The 18,036-nt window shown below is 38.6% G+C and overlaps 1 protein-coding gene across 4 annotated transcripts in view; it reads right to left on the bottom strand.

Annotated features, from left to right (window-relative positions):
• Positions 1-18,036, bottom strand: part of AFG1L (AFG1 like ATPase) — a 196,737-nt gene that overhangs the window by 143,907 nt on the left and 34,794 nt on the right. The gene's annotated exons all lie outside the window — the stretch shown is intronic.

The raw sequence follows: 18,036 nt of genomic DNA, 5'->3' as shown, positions 1-18,036 counted from the left end.
ATTAACTCTCAATCTATTCTTAAATCTCAGCTGAAAACAGATTCCATTCCTGCCAAAACCTCTTAATTTGTTTTGTTTTAAGATCTTATACGAGCCATTCTTGTACACTGGTTATGCTATTTTCAACTTGCCAGAAAAAAGCATTATGCTCTTAAATAATTTTAGAACAGCTTCAAATTGGAAAGCTTACATAGAACTTCATAATCTCTAAGTATAGTCTATGTATTAGAAATCTTTTGAAGGGCGCCTGGATGGCTCAGTCAATTAAGCGACAGACTCTTGATTTCGGCTCAGGTCATGATCTCATGGTTTGTGAGACAGAGCCCCCATCTGGCTCTGTGCTGACAGCATGGCGTTTGCTTAGGAGTCTCTTTCCCCACCCGCCTCTCCCTGCCCCTCCCCCATCTACCCTCTCTCTCAAAATAAATTTTAAAAAATCTTTTGAAAGCAATGTTCTGTATTAGCTAACTCCAAGGGTCATAGCAATTCATAATTCTTCATAACACACTTTGCGGGAATAGTCTAGGGTCTCTAGTACTATCCACATGAGATCACCAATATATGCTAAATAAATGAAGTTCGAGGCAAAAACTAAAGATTGGGAGGAAAAGATGACACAGAGAGAACTCAATGCTGCCAAAAAAAAAAAACCGGCATTTGGTCCTTCCTATCTTCTGTTTTACCCACTCAAACTCAACATATTTTGGAAAAAAACATTTTGGCAAATGTTATATTACACTATATATTACATACATATTTTTAAATTATATAATATGTATTAAATATACATATTATATTATAATTATAACATGTTAGATACCATCTACCTAAACAAAATATACTCCAAGTATTTTCACTTTTCACTTTTTCAATTTTCTCCTAATATACTTTCAGTCATCCAAAAATTACTGAAATTATTTCAAGGGGTTTAAAAATCTATATATTTTTTTAAGGTTTTTTTAAATTTGTATTCATTTTGACAGAGAGACAGAGAGCATGTGCACAGGGGAGGGGCAGAGAGAGAGGGAGAGGTAGAATCCCAAGCAGGCTCCTTACTGCCAGCACAGAGCCCAATGTGGGGCTTGAACCTACGAACCGGAAGATCATGACCTCAGCCCAAAGCAAAAGTCGGATGCTCAACCAACTAAGCCACCCAGGCACCCCTAAAAATCTATAGTTTGGGGCACCTGGATGGTTCAGTCAGTAGAGCGTGTGACTCTTGATCTTGGAGTTGTAAGTTTAGTTTGAGCCCCAAGTAGAGATAGGGTGTAGAGATTAGTTAAAATCTCAAAAAAATAAATAAATAAATAAAAAGATAAAAATCTGTATTTTAAGGGGAAAATCAGAATCAAATGGTGAACAGTAAGACTATTTAGAAGACTATAAAATGGGTCCTAAAGTTTTAAAATTCCTTATTTATAGTAGTGAATTCACAGAAAGTAAGGTTCACAATTTTCTTCAAAACGACTTAGACAGAAACCCACATCATTTACATGCTCCTAATTTACATTTTCTCACAATTTACCCTATTTTTCAGTTCCATTAAATTTCCTTTATGATGCTTTAATTTTTTTAAGTTTATTTTGAGACCACAGCGTGAGTAGGGGAGGAGCGGGGCGGGGGGCGGGGGGGGGGGGGGGGTTGCAGAAACAGAGAGAGAAAGACAGAATCCCAAGCAGTGTCCATGCTCTCAGCACAGACTCTAAAGTGGTGCTCCAACCCATGAACCTTCAGATCATGACCTGACCTCAGACTCTTAACCGACCTAGCCACCCAAGCACCCCTATAGTGTTTTAATTTCTATCATTTGTTCTTAGGTCTCAGAAAACTCCACCCTGCTATCATTCTTAGGTGCTGATATTCTCCTATTTGCTCCCCTCCCCTAACCATCTCCTCCCTCCAGCTCTGCACCCCAGGAGGCTAACCTTGCCGGCTGGCTGCTAGCTGGTGTTAGCCCCTGTGACATACTACTTGCAGGAGATGGAAGAGAGGGAAGAAAGAAAAATCAGACCATTCCTTCCTGTTTCCTCCTGGCTTCATTGCTATGTCTCTGGCAGAGCTGAATCCCTTCAGGACCATCAATCAGGCCCTCATGCCACAGCTCCAGCCCACTCCAGGCTCCTCCTTACGCTCTCCATCTCGTTTGCTGTCTTAGGCCTGATTAAGTCATGACTAAGTCATCTTGATTCAGTCTTTATTTGAAACATCTGTTGTGAACGGTTTCCTGCCAGGACTCTGATACGTGCCCTATCCTTTAAATGCATACACTTAACACTAAACAAAGCCCTGAAACTCTGAAGATGAACAAGTTTCATTAGTGACCAGTTGTAAGATTTGCTATGTTACTTATATCTTCAGAAATTCATAAAGCAGGCTGACGACACCTTCTCCACTGGGCTTTTGATAAATCTCCAATGACACTATATATAGACTGTGCAGATGGTAAGTTTAAAGATGATGTTGTGGGGGGCGCACCTGGGTGGCTCAGTCGGTTGAGCTCTGACTTCAATTCGGGTCATGATCTCACGGTTCATGAGTTTGAGCCCCGCACTGTGCTCTCCACTGACAGTGCAGGGCCTGCTTCGGATCCTCTCTCTCCCTCTCTCTCTGCCCCTCCCCTCCCTCCCTCCCTCTCTCTCTCAAAAATAAAATAAACATTAAATTTAAAAAAAATAAAAAATAGGGGCACCTGGATGGCTCAGTTGGTTGAGCATCCGACTTTGGCTCAGGCCATGATCTCATGGTTTGTGGGTTCGAGCCCCACGTCGGGCTCTGTGCTGCCAGCTCAGAGCCTGGAGCCTGCTTCAGAGTCTGTGTTTCCCTCTCCCTCTGTCCCTCCCCTTGTTCATGTTCTGTCTCTCTCTGTCTCTCAAAAATAAATAAATGTTAACAAAAAAAATTTTTTTAATTAAAAATAAATAAAGATGATGTTGAAAGATAGTGGTAACCTATCATCTGCCTCTACTAAGCATAAAAGAGCAGAAGAATACTGGAAATGAGCCCCAAAGGGCTGTGTAAAAATGCTGGTTCTGCTACTTATTAGTTTTGTGACCCTGGATAAATAAGACTTATCAACTCAACAGCCTGCTGTTTCCTTATCTACTGAGTACAGGGCAGAGCACAGGGCGTTCCCACTAATTGCAAGGTCCATTCCCTCATGCTGAAGACTGCAAACTTTGTTTTACGGATTTCTGTTTCCATCAAAGCCTATACACCAAAAAAAAAAAGAAGAAAGAAAGAAAGAAAGAAACATCGTATCATTTGAGACATCTCTAAGATCTGAGCACCAATGTGCACTCAAGCTATTTTATATCTATGTAAACCCTATGTTCAACAAATAAAGAATATATTCAAGAACATGTAGCCCAATTTCAAATATAGTCAATATGCTAAGCCATAAAGGAAACCTCAATAAGTTCCAAAGAATCACTTTAGTCCAACCATAATGAAATAAAATTAAAAATAAATGATGGAAGGATAGCTAAAAATAGAAAATCAACCTTCCCATCATGTTCACCCAGCCTTCGGAATATTGCTGAAACAGTCTGAAATCTCTTTAGAGTGCAGTTTCTCGCCAGTCCCTTCATATTGCCAGCAATTCCATTTCTCTGGTTAGTTCACTCTCTGTTTCTGCAGTGCTTCTCTGGAACCTTCTCAGCTCTCTTCAAGCTGAACTACACCTCCCCCATCACTTTCAGCAGATGTCTCCTACTTCTCCTTAGAGAGAAAACAGAAGGCATTGAGGTGGAACTCTTTCAACTTCCTATATGAAATTGCAATCCCACCCATATCGGCACCCATCCTTTCTTCTCTCCCTCCTGTGACAAAGTAAGAGGATTCCTCTTCCTATGCAACGTTCTCTCAATTTCTGGATCTCAGTCCTCACCCCCACCCCCACCCCCTTTTCAGGAACCATGACCACCAAATTAAATGTTTCACTTCTCCTGTAATCCTTTTCATCAACATCTTTATAAAGGCCTTCCTGTGAATTCATTTTTACAATCTTTAAGTGTAATGTCTTACAAAGCAAGACATAAACCCAAAAACTATAATGGAAAAGGCAGAAAGACTTAAAGCAGTGAAATTAACCATTTCTGCTTGGGGGAAAAAAAATGCTAACAGTAAAAGACAAGGAAAAAAATCTTGCAATATTTATTAGAAACAAGAATTTATTTCCTTAGTAAACAGAGTTTTTATAAATCAGTAAGAAAAACAAATACAAATGGCTTAAACATTTGAAAGAGTACTTCTCATTCACAATAAAAGTGGTGTGATTTAACATAACAATGAAATATTGCCATGACAAAAATCTAGAAGTCTGAGAGAATACAGTGTTGTCAAAGATGTAGGGAGACAGGCAGGCTCATAAACTGGTAAGAATATGAACTGCTATAATCTTTTTTTTTTTCATAGCACAGTGAATTTTAACGTACTCCCCTTTGGGGAGGTCACACTGCACACTTTTGGAGGCACCCCATAGATGTCCAGCTTTCCATTTCTGGGCATTTATCCAAAGGAAATGAAAACACTAACTCAGACAGATATCTGCACCTCCATGTTCACTGTGGCACTATTTGCATGTGCCAAGACATGACAACAACCTAAGGGTATATGAATCGATGAACAGATAAAGAAAATGTGGTATATATTTACAATGGGATATTAGGCATAAAAAAAGAAGGAAATCTTGCCATTTGTGACAACATGAATGGACACTGAGGGCATTAAGCTAAGTGAAATAAATCAAGCAGAAAAAGACATGTACTGGGGTGCCTGGCTGGCCCAGTTGGAGGAGCATGCAAGTCTTGATCCTGGGATTGTGAGTTTGAGCCCCATGTTGGGTTTAGAGATTCCTTAAAATAAATAAACTTAGGGGCGCCTGGGTGGCTCAGTCAGTTGAGTATCCGACTTCGGCTCGGGTTGTGATCTTGCAGTTCATGAGTTCAAGCCCATCGTTGGGCTTGCTGCTTTCAGTGCATAGCCTGCTTCTGATCTTCTGTCCCCCTCTTCCTCTGTCCCTCCCCTGCTCACATGCTGTCTCTCAAAAAATAAAGAAAACATTAAAAATATTTAAAAATAAATAAACTTCAAAAAAATAAAAGAAAAAGATATATCTGTGGAATCTAAAAAACAAAACAAAACAAAACAAAAAATCTCACAGAACTCTCTAGTCACAGAGCATTCTTAAGTTTAGGAGACCTGCTGTAATAACTTAAATCAAAAGGGAGGATTAGGAAAAGCAGGTGTTAAAAGAGTGTCATTAAAATTTTTCAAAACAATACAGCTAAACTGCCAACTGTCCAATGAAAAATGTGCTGATAGCACCAATGTTTGGGGTCCTGCCTGTGATGTACTCCAAACTGCTAAATTCAGTAGAAATTTATGTTTTAAAGTTTATATACAGTATATAAAAGCCCATTTACACCCATAGAATCTTTTGAACATGGGGCTTACATTGTAAGAAGTAAATATCCAATCATTATTCTACCAAAATTTTATGAGACATAATCAAATTCAAAGTGTGAATCCAAACACACACAGAGTTAAAAGGATATTTAGGGGACAACTGAAGAAATTTTAACATGGGCTTCATATTTAGGGTTACCAGAGAAGATACAGGATGGCCAGTTAAATATGAGTTTCAGATTAACATCAAATATTTTTTTAGTATATATTATGTCCCAAATATTATAAGAGACATACATACACTAAAGAAGTATTATTTATCTGAAATTTACATTTAACCAGACATCCTGTATTTTTATTTGCTAAGTCAGGCAACCCTATTTTAGATAATACTATTATACCAGTGTTAAATTTCTTGGGTATGATACTGGTAATATAGTTATTCAGGAGAATATCCTTGTTAGGAAATACATAATGATGTTTTTAAGGGTCAAGGGTTATTATGTTGCATCTTTCAGGTAATTAAAGAAAAAACAAAAAGAAAAAAACATATAATTTAGAGAGAAAAAAACAAACGTGGCAAATTGTTAACATTCATAGACTTAAGTATTGTTGAAAATTTTTGTAATGGTTACTTATTTTTAAGAGAGAGAGAGAGAGCATGAGTGGGGTAGGGGCAGAGAGAAGTAGGTACAGAGGATCCAAAGTGGAATAGAGGATCTGAGCAGGCTCTGTGCTGACAGCAGAGAGCCCGATGTGGGGCTCAAACCCGTGAACAGAACTGTGAGATCATGATCTGAGCCCAAGTTGGATGCTTAACCGAGACACCCAGGTGCTCCAAAATTTTTCAAAATAAAAAGCTGGGGAAAAAAATGTGGTGACTAATAACTAAATTGTTTTTACTCCCCACCCCCCCCCCTTTGGTGAAATGCTTTTACTTTTGAATTCAGTCTAAAATTATTCCAAAAGTATCTGCATATTTACATTTTAGACAACTGCTTTCAAAACTGTTACCAAAACTATTCCTTTAACTGCGGCAAAGTAAACATTTGTTTTCCTCATTCTGAATATTTTGATTTAATCATTTTAACTTATGTTTTGTTCCTTATGTTAAAAATTCTAGCATTAAAAAGTAATCCGAGGTGATTTTCACCAAAGTTATAAATTGAAATAGCATGTCCTCCACCTTTCCGGGTTACTCCCCACCTGCTACTCCAGCATAATTTCCATTAGGACAATTAGATAATAAGGGTGGTGCTTTAAAATAAAAAGGGTTGTTTTCAATTTGTTTAAAATGCAGGAATACTACTTTTCCTGTTTCTCCCCACTCCCCTCATCATTCCATTATTATCTCCAAAAATGATAGAATCAGAGACAATGATTCCAGCTGGAATGCTGGGCATAATTACATCTTTTAAAAACTAGCATTATATCATTCTCAACATAGACCACTTTCTGATAAAAGTAGATCACTTCAGGTTTCTAAGGAGATCTTTAAAAACTAAAAGAATGAACTATATGTTAGCACCCATAAAGGCTCTTTAAATGAAAATCTTTTTTAAAATGCCTTCAGTTGAATTGCAGAAGAACCCTCCTAACCTAAAGTACACCAATTTGTTCAGTTTACTCCTATAATTAAGCCTATTTATGTACCTAAATAGCAAATATGTATGGGGGGGGGGCGGGGAGGGGGGTGAGCTTAAACCTCTAGAACAACTAGGATAAGAAATGGCTCTATTTTTTATTATAACATAGTTTGAGGATGCAAATGACTTTTTAATGCCTCATGCATTCAAGCAACAAGCATTTTTAAGTGTCTACATGTGCCACTGGGAAACAAATGACGGCAGGTAATTTCTTCAGCAAATCTACACTGTCCACTCACTCCTAACTGGTACTCTGATTCTAACTGGCTTGGACAAAGCTATACTAGGTGTGATCTATTCCGGTCCACTACTAGTTCAGAGGGATATCCAAGACACAAGCATAATTCTCAAACCAACCTGGAATTCATTTAAAAAAAAAAAAATGTGAAAAATATCCCTTGGTCTGAATATCCCTGGTTGAAGTTCTGAATTTGAAGAATTAAAGTGACCTTCCAGGCTTCTCCTGGATTATCAAAAACTGATGCTAAGGAGGGAATGAGAATACAAACACATCCACAGAGACACATATGGATATAGAAACTCACAGAGACACCAACACTCACACAGACACATGGATAGACTGATAGCCTATCATTCAGAATTATCAGAGAATTGACAGAGAATTGTCTTCTGAATCTTCAATGATGGCTTTGTCATTCATTTTTCATTTATTCTGCAAACAAGGATTAAGGACTGAGCACCTACTTTGTGCCAGGCAGTGAGCTAGGCTCTGCAGACCCAGAAGATTCAGAAAACAAAGTATTTACTAAAGGAATATGTGGTCACCAGGTGGGCAATATGAGAGGTGCTAAACAAAAGAAGATGAGATGTAGCATTGGCAGACTCCAAGGCAAGAGAAGGTCCTAGTCTTGCCCAAGGTGCTTCAAATAGTTTGTCACAGCTGGTGCTTTAATGGCAGAGAATTAAAACAGATGAGGCTGGCTAGAAGCAGGGACCAGGTTCTCAAGGACCCTGTAGAACACACTAATGTGTCTGTACTTTTCCCCAAGGGCATCAAGAACCCTAAATGGGAGAATGGTATAATCAGATTATGTGTTAGAAATATTGTTCTTGAATGACTAAAGAAGATGTGGTATATATATACAACGGAATATTACTCAGCAATCAAAAAGAATGAAATCTTGCCATTTGCAACAATGCGGATGGAACTAGAGTGTATTATGCTAAGCAAAATTAGTCAAAGAAAGACATCATATGATTTCACTTATATGTAGAATTTAAGAAACAAAAAGGTGAACATAGGGGAAGGGAAGTAAAAATAATATAAAAACAGACAGGGAGACAAACCATAAGAGACTCTTAAATACACAGAACAAACTGAGGGTTGCTGGTGGGGTGTTTAGTGAGGGGATGGGCTAACTGGGCAATGGCCATTAAGGAGAGCACTTGTTGGGATAAGCACTGAGTGTTATATGTGAGTGATGAATCACTAAATTCTATTCCTGAAAACATTATTACACTATATGTTAACTAACTTGGATTTAAATTTAAAAAAAAAAAAGAAAAGAAAAAAAAAAAAAGCAAGAAAACACTTGGCTCATTATTTCCCCAGTACTTGAAATGGGCACATTATTTGAAAAAGACAAAACATTACCAAACATAAGATAAGATTAAATCAACATTAAATGAACACATAACTACAGGGGTGCATGGGTGGCTCAGTCAGTTAAGCGTCTGACTTCGGCTCAGGTCATGATCTCGCGGTTCATGGGTTTGAGCCCCCCATCGGGCTCTGCGCTGACAGCTCAGAGCCTGGAGTCTGCTTCAGATTCTGTGCCTCCCTCTCTCTCTGCCCTGCCCCCATTTGCTCTCTCTCTCTCTCTCTCTCTCAAAAATAAACATTAAAAAAATAAATAAATAAAAATGAATACCTAACTACATATATAGAACTCAGAAACATCTGGCACTCATGAAAAAGATTTAAGCCAAGACAATTCAGCTTATGGAACTTCAGAAAGAGAAAAAAATTTCCATTGCTAAAAAGTCTATAGTACTTTCTAGGCCTTTCTGAGCTATGTGCTAATAGTTCCCCTTCTTTAGTCTATTTGTAAGAAGCAAATGATGAAACAGTAGAGTCTAAAATTACATCATCAAGTTGTAATTTCCCCAAAATGATTTTTAAATTGTATTTTTAAAGTTTCTTCTAATGTTTATTTATTTTTGAGAGACAGAGACAGAGCATGAGCGGGGGAGGGGTAGAGAGAGAGGGAGACCCAGAATCTGAAGCAGACTCCAGGCTCTCAGCTGTCAACACAGAGCCCAACACAGGGCTCCAACCCACGAATCGTGAAATCATGACCTGAACCAAAGTCGGATGCTCAACCGACCAAGCCACCCAGGTGCCCCTAAAAATGATTTTAAGAAATCTGTTGAAATATCTAACAATTACACTTAAAATATTTTTACTATAGAATATAATAAATAGGATAAATTGGATAAAATATTGAATAGCTAGTTACCTACCACCCAACTTTTTCAAATCTTTATATTTTAACATATTTATCCCAAAATTTAAGATACAATATCAGACACAACTGAAGCCTCCCTTTGTATCCTATTTCCTCAGAGAAAACATCCCCATGTTACGCAACATTCCATTTTAGAAATACATTCTGATTTATTTATCCAGTTTTGTGGCATCTGCTAGTTATCCCCACAAGACAGACTCTTCATCCATTTTTCTACTGAGGTGTTTTTTCTTCTGTTTTTGATAGTTCTTTATGCAATCTAGATAACAATCCACAATCAATTATTTTTAATGCAAGTATTTTCTCCCAGTCTGTGTTCTGCCTTTTCACCTTTTCTACGTCACTTTTTCTCAGCTAAAAGTTTTAAATTTTAGTATAGTCAAATGTATCCATCTTTATCTTCATAATTTAGGTTTTCCTATCTTATATAGGAAATTTTTACTATTCCCAGGTTCATAAAGATATTCCTTTATATTTTCTTCAAGAAGTTTAAGACATTAATTCTATGTAATTTATGTTTATGTTTAAAGAAAAAGATACCTAATTTTATTTTACTTTTCACATAATCAATTTTCTCAGCCTCTCATCCATATTTATTGACTAGACCATCTTTTTCCCCACTGATTTTCAGTGCCAAGTCAATAGCATATCAAGTTTTCATTCAAGTTCTGAACTTTCTATTTTGTTCCATTTGTCTGTCTAATGGAACACTGAATGGTTCTGTTGACTAGAGGCAGGTATATATAAAGAGAGGTAATGGGAAATTAGACTGAAAAGCTAGACTAAGTACAGTTTAAGTAGAATTGTGAATATAATGAGTGGTCTCCCACCAGCCATCAAATCTGCTCAGGTAGCGCTCATTTAGAGCAGGAGTCAGCAAGTTATGACCTGTGGGCTAAACTCAGCCTGACGCCTGTTTTTGTAAATAAGTATTGTTGAAGTACATTTATTTATGTATTTCTGTGGCTGCTTTGACTACAGCAGAGCCGAGTAATTGGGAGAGAGGTCATACGGTTCCCAAAGCCTAAAATATTTGCCAAATAAGTAAATAAATAAATAATTGCCAACCTGTGATCTAGAGATCTGACTATAATCTCAGCATAGATTCCACAGTACTGATTCCTCTTTATGGCCTATGTAATTTTGCTTCCATAACCAAAGTAGTCAGCTTTGGTTGATAAAGACAGAAAGCATTCCAATCATCAACATTATGAAGTAGGGCTATATCCCTTCCTTTAAATTCATTTCAAGGGACTTATTAAAGATATTCTCATCTATGTTGATGGCTTAGAAATTTCACCTTAGAAAATAAAACTGAATGCACTGGTTAATTATTCTGTGGATGGAAACAGGCCTATTACACTCTGTTTCTCAAATTTCAGATTTTAAATGAGTCTGGGATATGTTAGTTCTCAATAAACAATGTGGTCTGACTCCTGATCTTACTTCTTACAGACAATACCAACATTGGGTTAGGACATAATTTTGCTACAGCTTTCAGAAAATTTGATACAAGAAACATTCATTCAAAAATTATTCCTGGGGCACCTGGGTGGCTCAATCGGTTGACCATCTGACTTCGGCTCAGGTCACGATCTTGCAGTTCGTGGGTTCAAGCCCCACACTGGGCTCTGTGCTGACAGCTGGGAGCCTGGAGCCTGCTTTGGATTCTGTGTCTCCCTCTCTCTCTCCACCATTTGCACCCTGTATCTCTCTGTCTCTCAAAAATAAATAAAAATGTTACATATTTTTTAAAAAGTAAAAAAATAAAAATATTCCTGGTCTTCAATAAAGCTGTATATAGCTACAGATGTTGCCCATTTGTATTCAATGTTGTTTATGGTTTTCTAATAAATGAAGGGATCAGAGAAAATTTAACCAAATCATGCTGCTCAACCCATTTTACCTATAGGAAATGTTGGTTCTAAGAAGAATGGAGAGAATAAGTATTCACTCCCTTAGGTGGAAGAGAGAAGGGAAGAACTGAGGAAAAGCAGCAAATAGCCTAGTCTTGGATTCAGACAAGTAGGGCTCCCACATCCCCTACGAGGAAAGGCTACAGCCCAGCATTCCAGGTATCCTGCTCATAGCCTCCAAGTACTAGAAGCCAGAACAAGAAAAGCATCAAGACCTGAGATTAGCTGGCTTTCAAGGCAGGACAGGTCTTTTCTACGCAATCTATGCATTGTTCTTAGGAGGGTAAGAACAAGTATCCAAATAAAAGATGATAGGATGTAAGAGGAAGTTGAAATAATTTCTCATTAGGGAAAAGCTGAAAATTATTTTGTAGAGAGCAGGAGGAAAAGGAAAGGAATACCGTGCCTTCCACTCCTATTCCCAGGTCTCTTAGGCTATGATGTCGCCTCCCAAGAGATGAAAAAACCTGGCTGCCTGTATACCCCTGATTAATGGAAACAGAGATGTTCACAGTAGCTCCACACTCTATTTAATTCTCTCCCTCCCTGACTCTAGAAATGCTTGATTTGGCTGTGTAAAAGTAATTCTAATTATAGTGATTTACATGAACTACTTACCATTTATGCCTAATTACCTCACAGCACAATAACAATTATGCATACATTAAATGTGTCAGATTAACCTGGTTGTAAGTTTTATTTGATAACAAAGGTAAAGTGTTCATAAATGCTCATTTTTCATAGTTTGTTGCTTCTATATAATGGTCATCTGCTCATAACTTTTTCAAATTTTTAATACAGAAAACATCGTTATACAGGTACATCAAAGCAGCCTAATACACTGCCACCAGTTTTTTTTCTCATCAATAATTCAGATGCATTTTATTTTAATATTATAGTTTAGCTTTACAGCAAGTTTCTTAGGAGTACAATGAAAAAAAAGTCCACTATAATGAACGTTTAAATATCTGCATTAAAAACAAATGCCCAGGGGCACTTGGATGGCTCAGATGGTAGAACATGTGACTCCTGATCTCGGGGTTGTGAGTTCCAGCCCCATGATGAGTGTAGAGCTTACATTAAAAACAAAAACCAGGGGCGCCTGGGTGGCGCAGTCGGTTAAGCGTCCGACTTCAGCCAGGTCACGATCTCGCGGTCTGTGAGTTCGAGCCCCGCGTCAGGCTCTGGGCTGATGGCTTGGAGCCTGTTTCCGATTCTGTGTCTCCCTCTCTCTCTGCCCCTCCCCCGTTCATGCTCTGTCTCTCTCTGTCCCAAAAATAAATAAAAAACGTTGAAAAAAAAATTTTTTTTAAAACAAAAACCAAATACTCATATAGCTAAGTGAAAAAAGTCACCCAAAGACAAATGCTGTATTTTCCCACTTATATGTAGAATTCTAAAAAAGCCAAATTTGTAAAATGGTGGTTACCAGGGGCTGGAGCCTGGGGGAAATGGCAAAATACTGGTCCAAGAGTACAAACCACCAGCTATAGGATAAGTTCTGGGGATCTAATGTACAGCATGGTGACTAAAATTAATAATACTGTATTATATACCCAAAATTAGTTAAGACAGTAGATCTTAAATGGTTTATCACAAAAATAAAATGGTAATTATGTGAGGGGATGGTGATATTAACTAATTTCATTGTGGTAATCTTTTGTAATACATGAGTATCAAATCATCACATTGTACCCCTTGAACTTTCCTAAGCTAAATGTCAAAAATTTCTCAATAAGCTTAGAAGAAAAATAAAATCATAAATCCTACTTTCCAAAATCAACAAGTTTATAATTAAAGTTCTCCTTTCACTAAAAAAACCTAGTAGCCCAAATTTTCCTTCTTCTTGGCATATCAGTGCTTATTTTTAGAAGAAATAGGTCTCCAACTATGTGGTCAATTAATCTTCAACAAAGCAGGAATCCAATGGAAAAAAAGACAGTCTCTTCAACAAATAGTGCTAGGAAATTTGCACAGCAGCATGCAAAAGAATGAAACTGGACTGCTTTCTTACACTATACACAATAAATTCAAAATGGATTCAAGACCTAAATGTAAGACAGGGAACCATTAAAATCCTAAAGGAGGACACAGGCAGTAACCTCTTTGACATCAGCTGTAGCAACTTCTTACTAGATATGTCTCCTAAGGCAAGGGAAACAAAGGCAAAAATAACTATTGGTACTTCATCAAAATAAAAAGCATCTGCACAGCAAAAGAAACAATCAACAAAACTAAAGGCAACCTACAGAATGAGAGAAGATAGTTGCTAATGACATATCCAATAAAGGGTTAGTATCCAAAGTACATAAAGAACTTCTACAACTCAACACCCAAAAAACAAATAATCCAGTTAAGAAATGGACAGACAACACGAATAGACATTTGTCCATAAAAGACATATAGATGGCTAACATACACATGAAAAGATCACTCATCATCAGGAAAATACAAATCAAACCACAACAATACCACCTTACACCTGTCAGAATAGCTAAAATTAACAATAAAAGAAACAACAGGTGTCATAAGATGCTGAGAAAGGGGAACCCTCCTACACTGGTGGAATGCAAACTGGTGCAACCACTCTGGAAAATTGTATGGAGGTTCCTCAAAAAGTTAAAAATAGAACTACTCTATGACTCAGCAATTGCACTACTAAGTATTTACCCAAAGGATACAAAAATACTGATTCAAAGGGATACAGGCACCCGGATGAGCCCAAATGTCCCTCAACTGATGAATGGATAAAGAAGATGCGGTATGTATATACACAATGGGACATTACTCAGCCATAAAAAAAAGAATAAAATCTTGCCATTTGCAACGACCTGGATGGAGCTAGAGTGTATTACGCTAAACGAAAAAAGTCAGTCAGAGAAAGACATACTGTCTGTAAAAACTGGACCTTGGGCTGATGTTACTCCTCAATGAGGATCCAAAGCCCCTGAGGGAACCAGCCAGACTGCCCTTGCCCAGAATGGTGAGGAATTTCCTCTCTTGCCCTTCGGAGGGATCCTACCCTCCCTCTCCTTCCTCTCTTCGGGTCTTTGGCTGTATAACCCTAGTACTCCTCAGACACCTGAAGGTCTTGGCCAGGGTAGCTCCCTGGTGTGGTCTGAAGGTGAAGAACCCCGTCTCCTCTATTCAATAAACTTCTAGCTCTTTAAAAAAAAAAAAAAAAAAAACACTAAAGCTTTTATGTATGTTTTATTCAAATTATGTTAGATGTTGGGGTCTTTTTCAATGTTAAAGATTTGGCAAGCTTTAGGAACTACAGGATAAATACCATCACAAAGAGATGTTGATTTGTCTACAAAAGACTATTCACGGATGCATTAGGACTTAACAAATATAAGATTTCAGTAGATGTGTTTAAAACTACCGAGATGTCTAATCTCTTACTTCTATAAGATTACAACTACACCTTAAAACCAGGGATCCTATATACTAAATATTACATTTACATATTGCTAAATAGCTATCAATTTACTAGGCAGATGCATCACTTCCATATTCAGAAATCAAAAGACAAAATGTGGGAGAATACCCCTAAAAAGAGCCAAACAACAATTTTAAAGGAAAAAAAAAAAAAAAATGTTGCATTGGCAACCAGATACTTTAATGATTAAAGGATACTTTTCACTGGATGTGAGTTCACCACTCACAGTAAGTTGAGCCCCAAGGATGATACAGAATGGGGAGGAGGAAAAAAAAGGACTGTATTTCTAAAAGGGAGAGAAAGGACTAGAAACAGAACAAAATAGAACATTCATGAAAGCAATTTAACTCTCAGATAGCCAAAAACCCAGTTAAGTAAAACATCCTGTTTCCTGGCTATGACACGGAACTACGCCAATATTTTATTTGGAAGACCATCTGTATTACAAACTATAATTAGGTGCACAGTACATAAGCAGTCTACATTTTCCAAACTTTTTAGTTCTTTACTCACCTATAGACTTTTGGAAATATTGGAAAAAGAAGGGGTGGCCATCTAAAGGGATAACTCATTATTACTTCCTATAACCATTGTGCTGGACTGGCCAATCATAGTGGCCACCACACTCACAGTCTACTTCTAGGGGGAAATCACCACACTTATGGAAGCCCTGGATGGTACCTTAGGCAGAGATATGATCTGTACACTGGCTGGCGGCCTCTGAAAAACGCGGTATGAAAGCTCTGCCCAAACAGGGATAAAGTGATTGGATGTCCTATCAGGTTCTTACCCAGGAATTTAAACCACTGATACAGGAAGAGAGTTAATAAGCTGGTAGAACAAACAGAAATGGAAATGGACACGGGGGAAAGGAACAACAAAGTAAGTCAATGACACGAACAGCAGAGGACTGGAGGAAGAATCGGCAAGAACATGTTACTACCGCCAATCAAGTCACTGGCTGCTTTCAGAGCCACTGATGTAAAGCCGGCTGAGGCCTGGCTGTATGAGGGAGATGCCCTTCATTGTTATTTGCATATGTAGTCTTGCTCTAAATCTCCATTTCTTTCTGTAACCTAAATGAATCCCTACTCCATTTAACCAAAAGACATTTACACGATGACAGCCTTTTTCTTTCCATAAAAATAAAACTAAGTATACTCTAAAGACTTTTTTAAGTAAAATTACTTTGATTACAGGTTTTATTAAATTTATTTGAGAGAGAGAAAGTGTGTGTGTGTGTGTGTGTGTGTGTGTGTGTGTGTGCGCGCGCGCGCGCACAAGCAGGGGAGGGGCAGAGAGAAGGAGAGACAGAATCCAAAGCAGGCTCTCCACCATCAGCACAGAGCCCGATGTGGGGTTCAAACTCACGAACCATGAGATCATGACCTGAGTCAAGATCAAGAGTCAGATGCTTAACCAACTACACCACCCAGACGCCCCTAGAGTTTTTAAATAAAGTACTACTAACATATGTTATACTGAACCTTTCTCTAAAGGCCTCATGATAATAGAATATTTGTGTTGGTCAGGGGAAGATGGTTTGGCCAGTCAGTTAAAAGAAAACTAGTTTCTCTGGTTGAGCCATACTCTAATTCTTATTACTATTAATATCTCTCATAATTTGAAGATGACACTGCTGATGACAATGGCTTCTATAATGGGATGAGGGGCGCCTGGGTGGCTCAGTTGTTTAAGCGTCCCACTTCGGCTCAGGTCATGATCTCGCAGTTTGTGATATCTATCCCTGCATCAGGCTCCAGACTGATTGCTCGGAGACTGCTTGGGATTCTCTCTCTCCCTCTCTTTCTCTGCCCCTCCCCCCACTCTCTCGGTCTCTCTCAAAATAAATAAATAAACACTTAAAGAAAAAAAAAGGGTGCCTGGGTGGCTCAGTTGGTTAAGCATCCAACTTTGACTCAGGTCATGATCTCACAGTTTGTGGGTTTGAGCCCTGTGTCAGGCTCTGCACTGACAGCTCAGAGCCTGGAGCCTGCTTTGGATTCTGTGTCTCCCTCTCTCTCTGCCCCTCCCCTGCTCATGCTTTGTCTCTGTCTCTCTCTCAAAAATAAATAAACATCATAATGGAATAAGGAATGGAGTTTTCCTGTTGGTTCAGAATTTCAGCAAAAGCTCAAAGCTAAGGACAAGGAGAAACAAGTTTCCCTACATTCTAAAGAGAGTATTAGTCATACCCATGCAGGAATTACTTCAAAAAGAAAAACAAAAGGCAAAAATATTCCTAAAAACAAAGTGTAACTGAAGTAATCAAGGTAGAAAGCTGTTAGCTAAGTAAGGAATGCTGTGGCATCTATTTCCCTCAGATAAACCTCATGCTAAGAGCAGGTAGTCCCAAGAGAAGCATCCAAAAAGACCAGGATTGAGTATATAACAAGAGGATATCCCCCTCCTCAGCTGGATGCTTGTTTAGGTGAGGAAATCCACAGGCAGGTACCGAAGCAGGCTATTGAAGTGTTCATGGAAATACTTGACACGTGTTCCCAGGAGGGTTACTGATGCTGGAGTATGGATTAGAGAAAGGAGATGTTATTCTCCCTGTGGCCTAAGTGGACACCATAAAAGGTGTCCTGGCTAGAGCTGTCCTGAAAGGAGCCTACTCAAGAAGGTCAAGTGTAAAGGCAAGGGGAGGCAGCAGAAAGCAGTGTTGCAAGGTATTCAACTAGAGTCCTAAGAGATCCAAAAATGGAGCAGTGGGGAGGTCCCCCCAGGGTCCAAAAGAACCCCCCATTGTGCCCCTCAACAAAGATCTAGCATGTCAGTGTCTACCACACCAAAAGCTTTTAACTGGTCACTGAAGACTCCACTGTTTTTCTGTAATCTTCCTTCCCTCTCATCCTGACCCTGCAGAAGCCAGGCAAGCAGAGAAAGGAGGAGGAGGGGAGAAAGGGGAAGAACAAATCACTCCGCCTTCTGCACTGCTGATCCTGGGACAGGCCTGAGCTAGAGACAGGGGAAGTGTTTGAATTGCACAGCTGTCATTTGGACTAGACTGCATCAGTCATTACCTAAATATGAAGCTATCTGAATCTCCCCCACCCAAAGGTAAAAGAAAGCTATGGAGCATCAAGAGATCAGGAATGGAGATCCAACAGAGCTTGTTTAAAGGAACTGGTGAG

The sequence above is a fragment of the Panthera tigris genome, chromosome B2 (assembly GCF_018350195.1).
Source record: "Panthera tigris isolate Pti1 chromosome B2, P.tigris_Pti1_mat1.1, whole genome shotgun sequence".
NCBI classification, from domain to species: Eukaryota; Metazoa; Chordata; class Mammalia; order Carnivora; family Felidae; genus Panthera; species Panthera tigris.
Note: the sequence above shows the minus strand (reverse complement) of the source record. Positions and strands in the feature narration are given on the sequence as shown.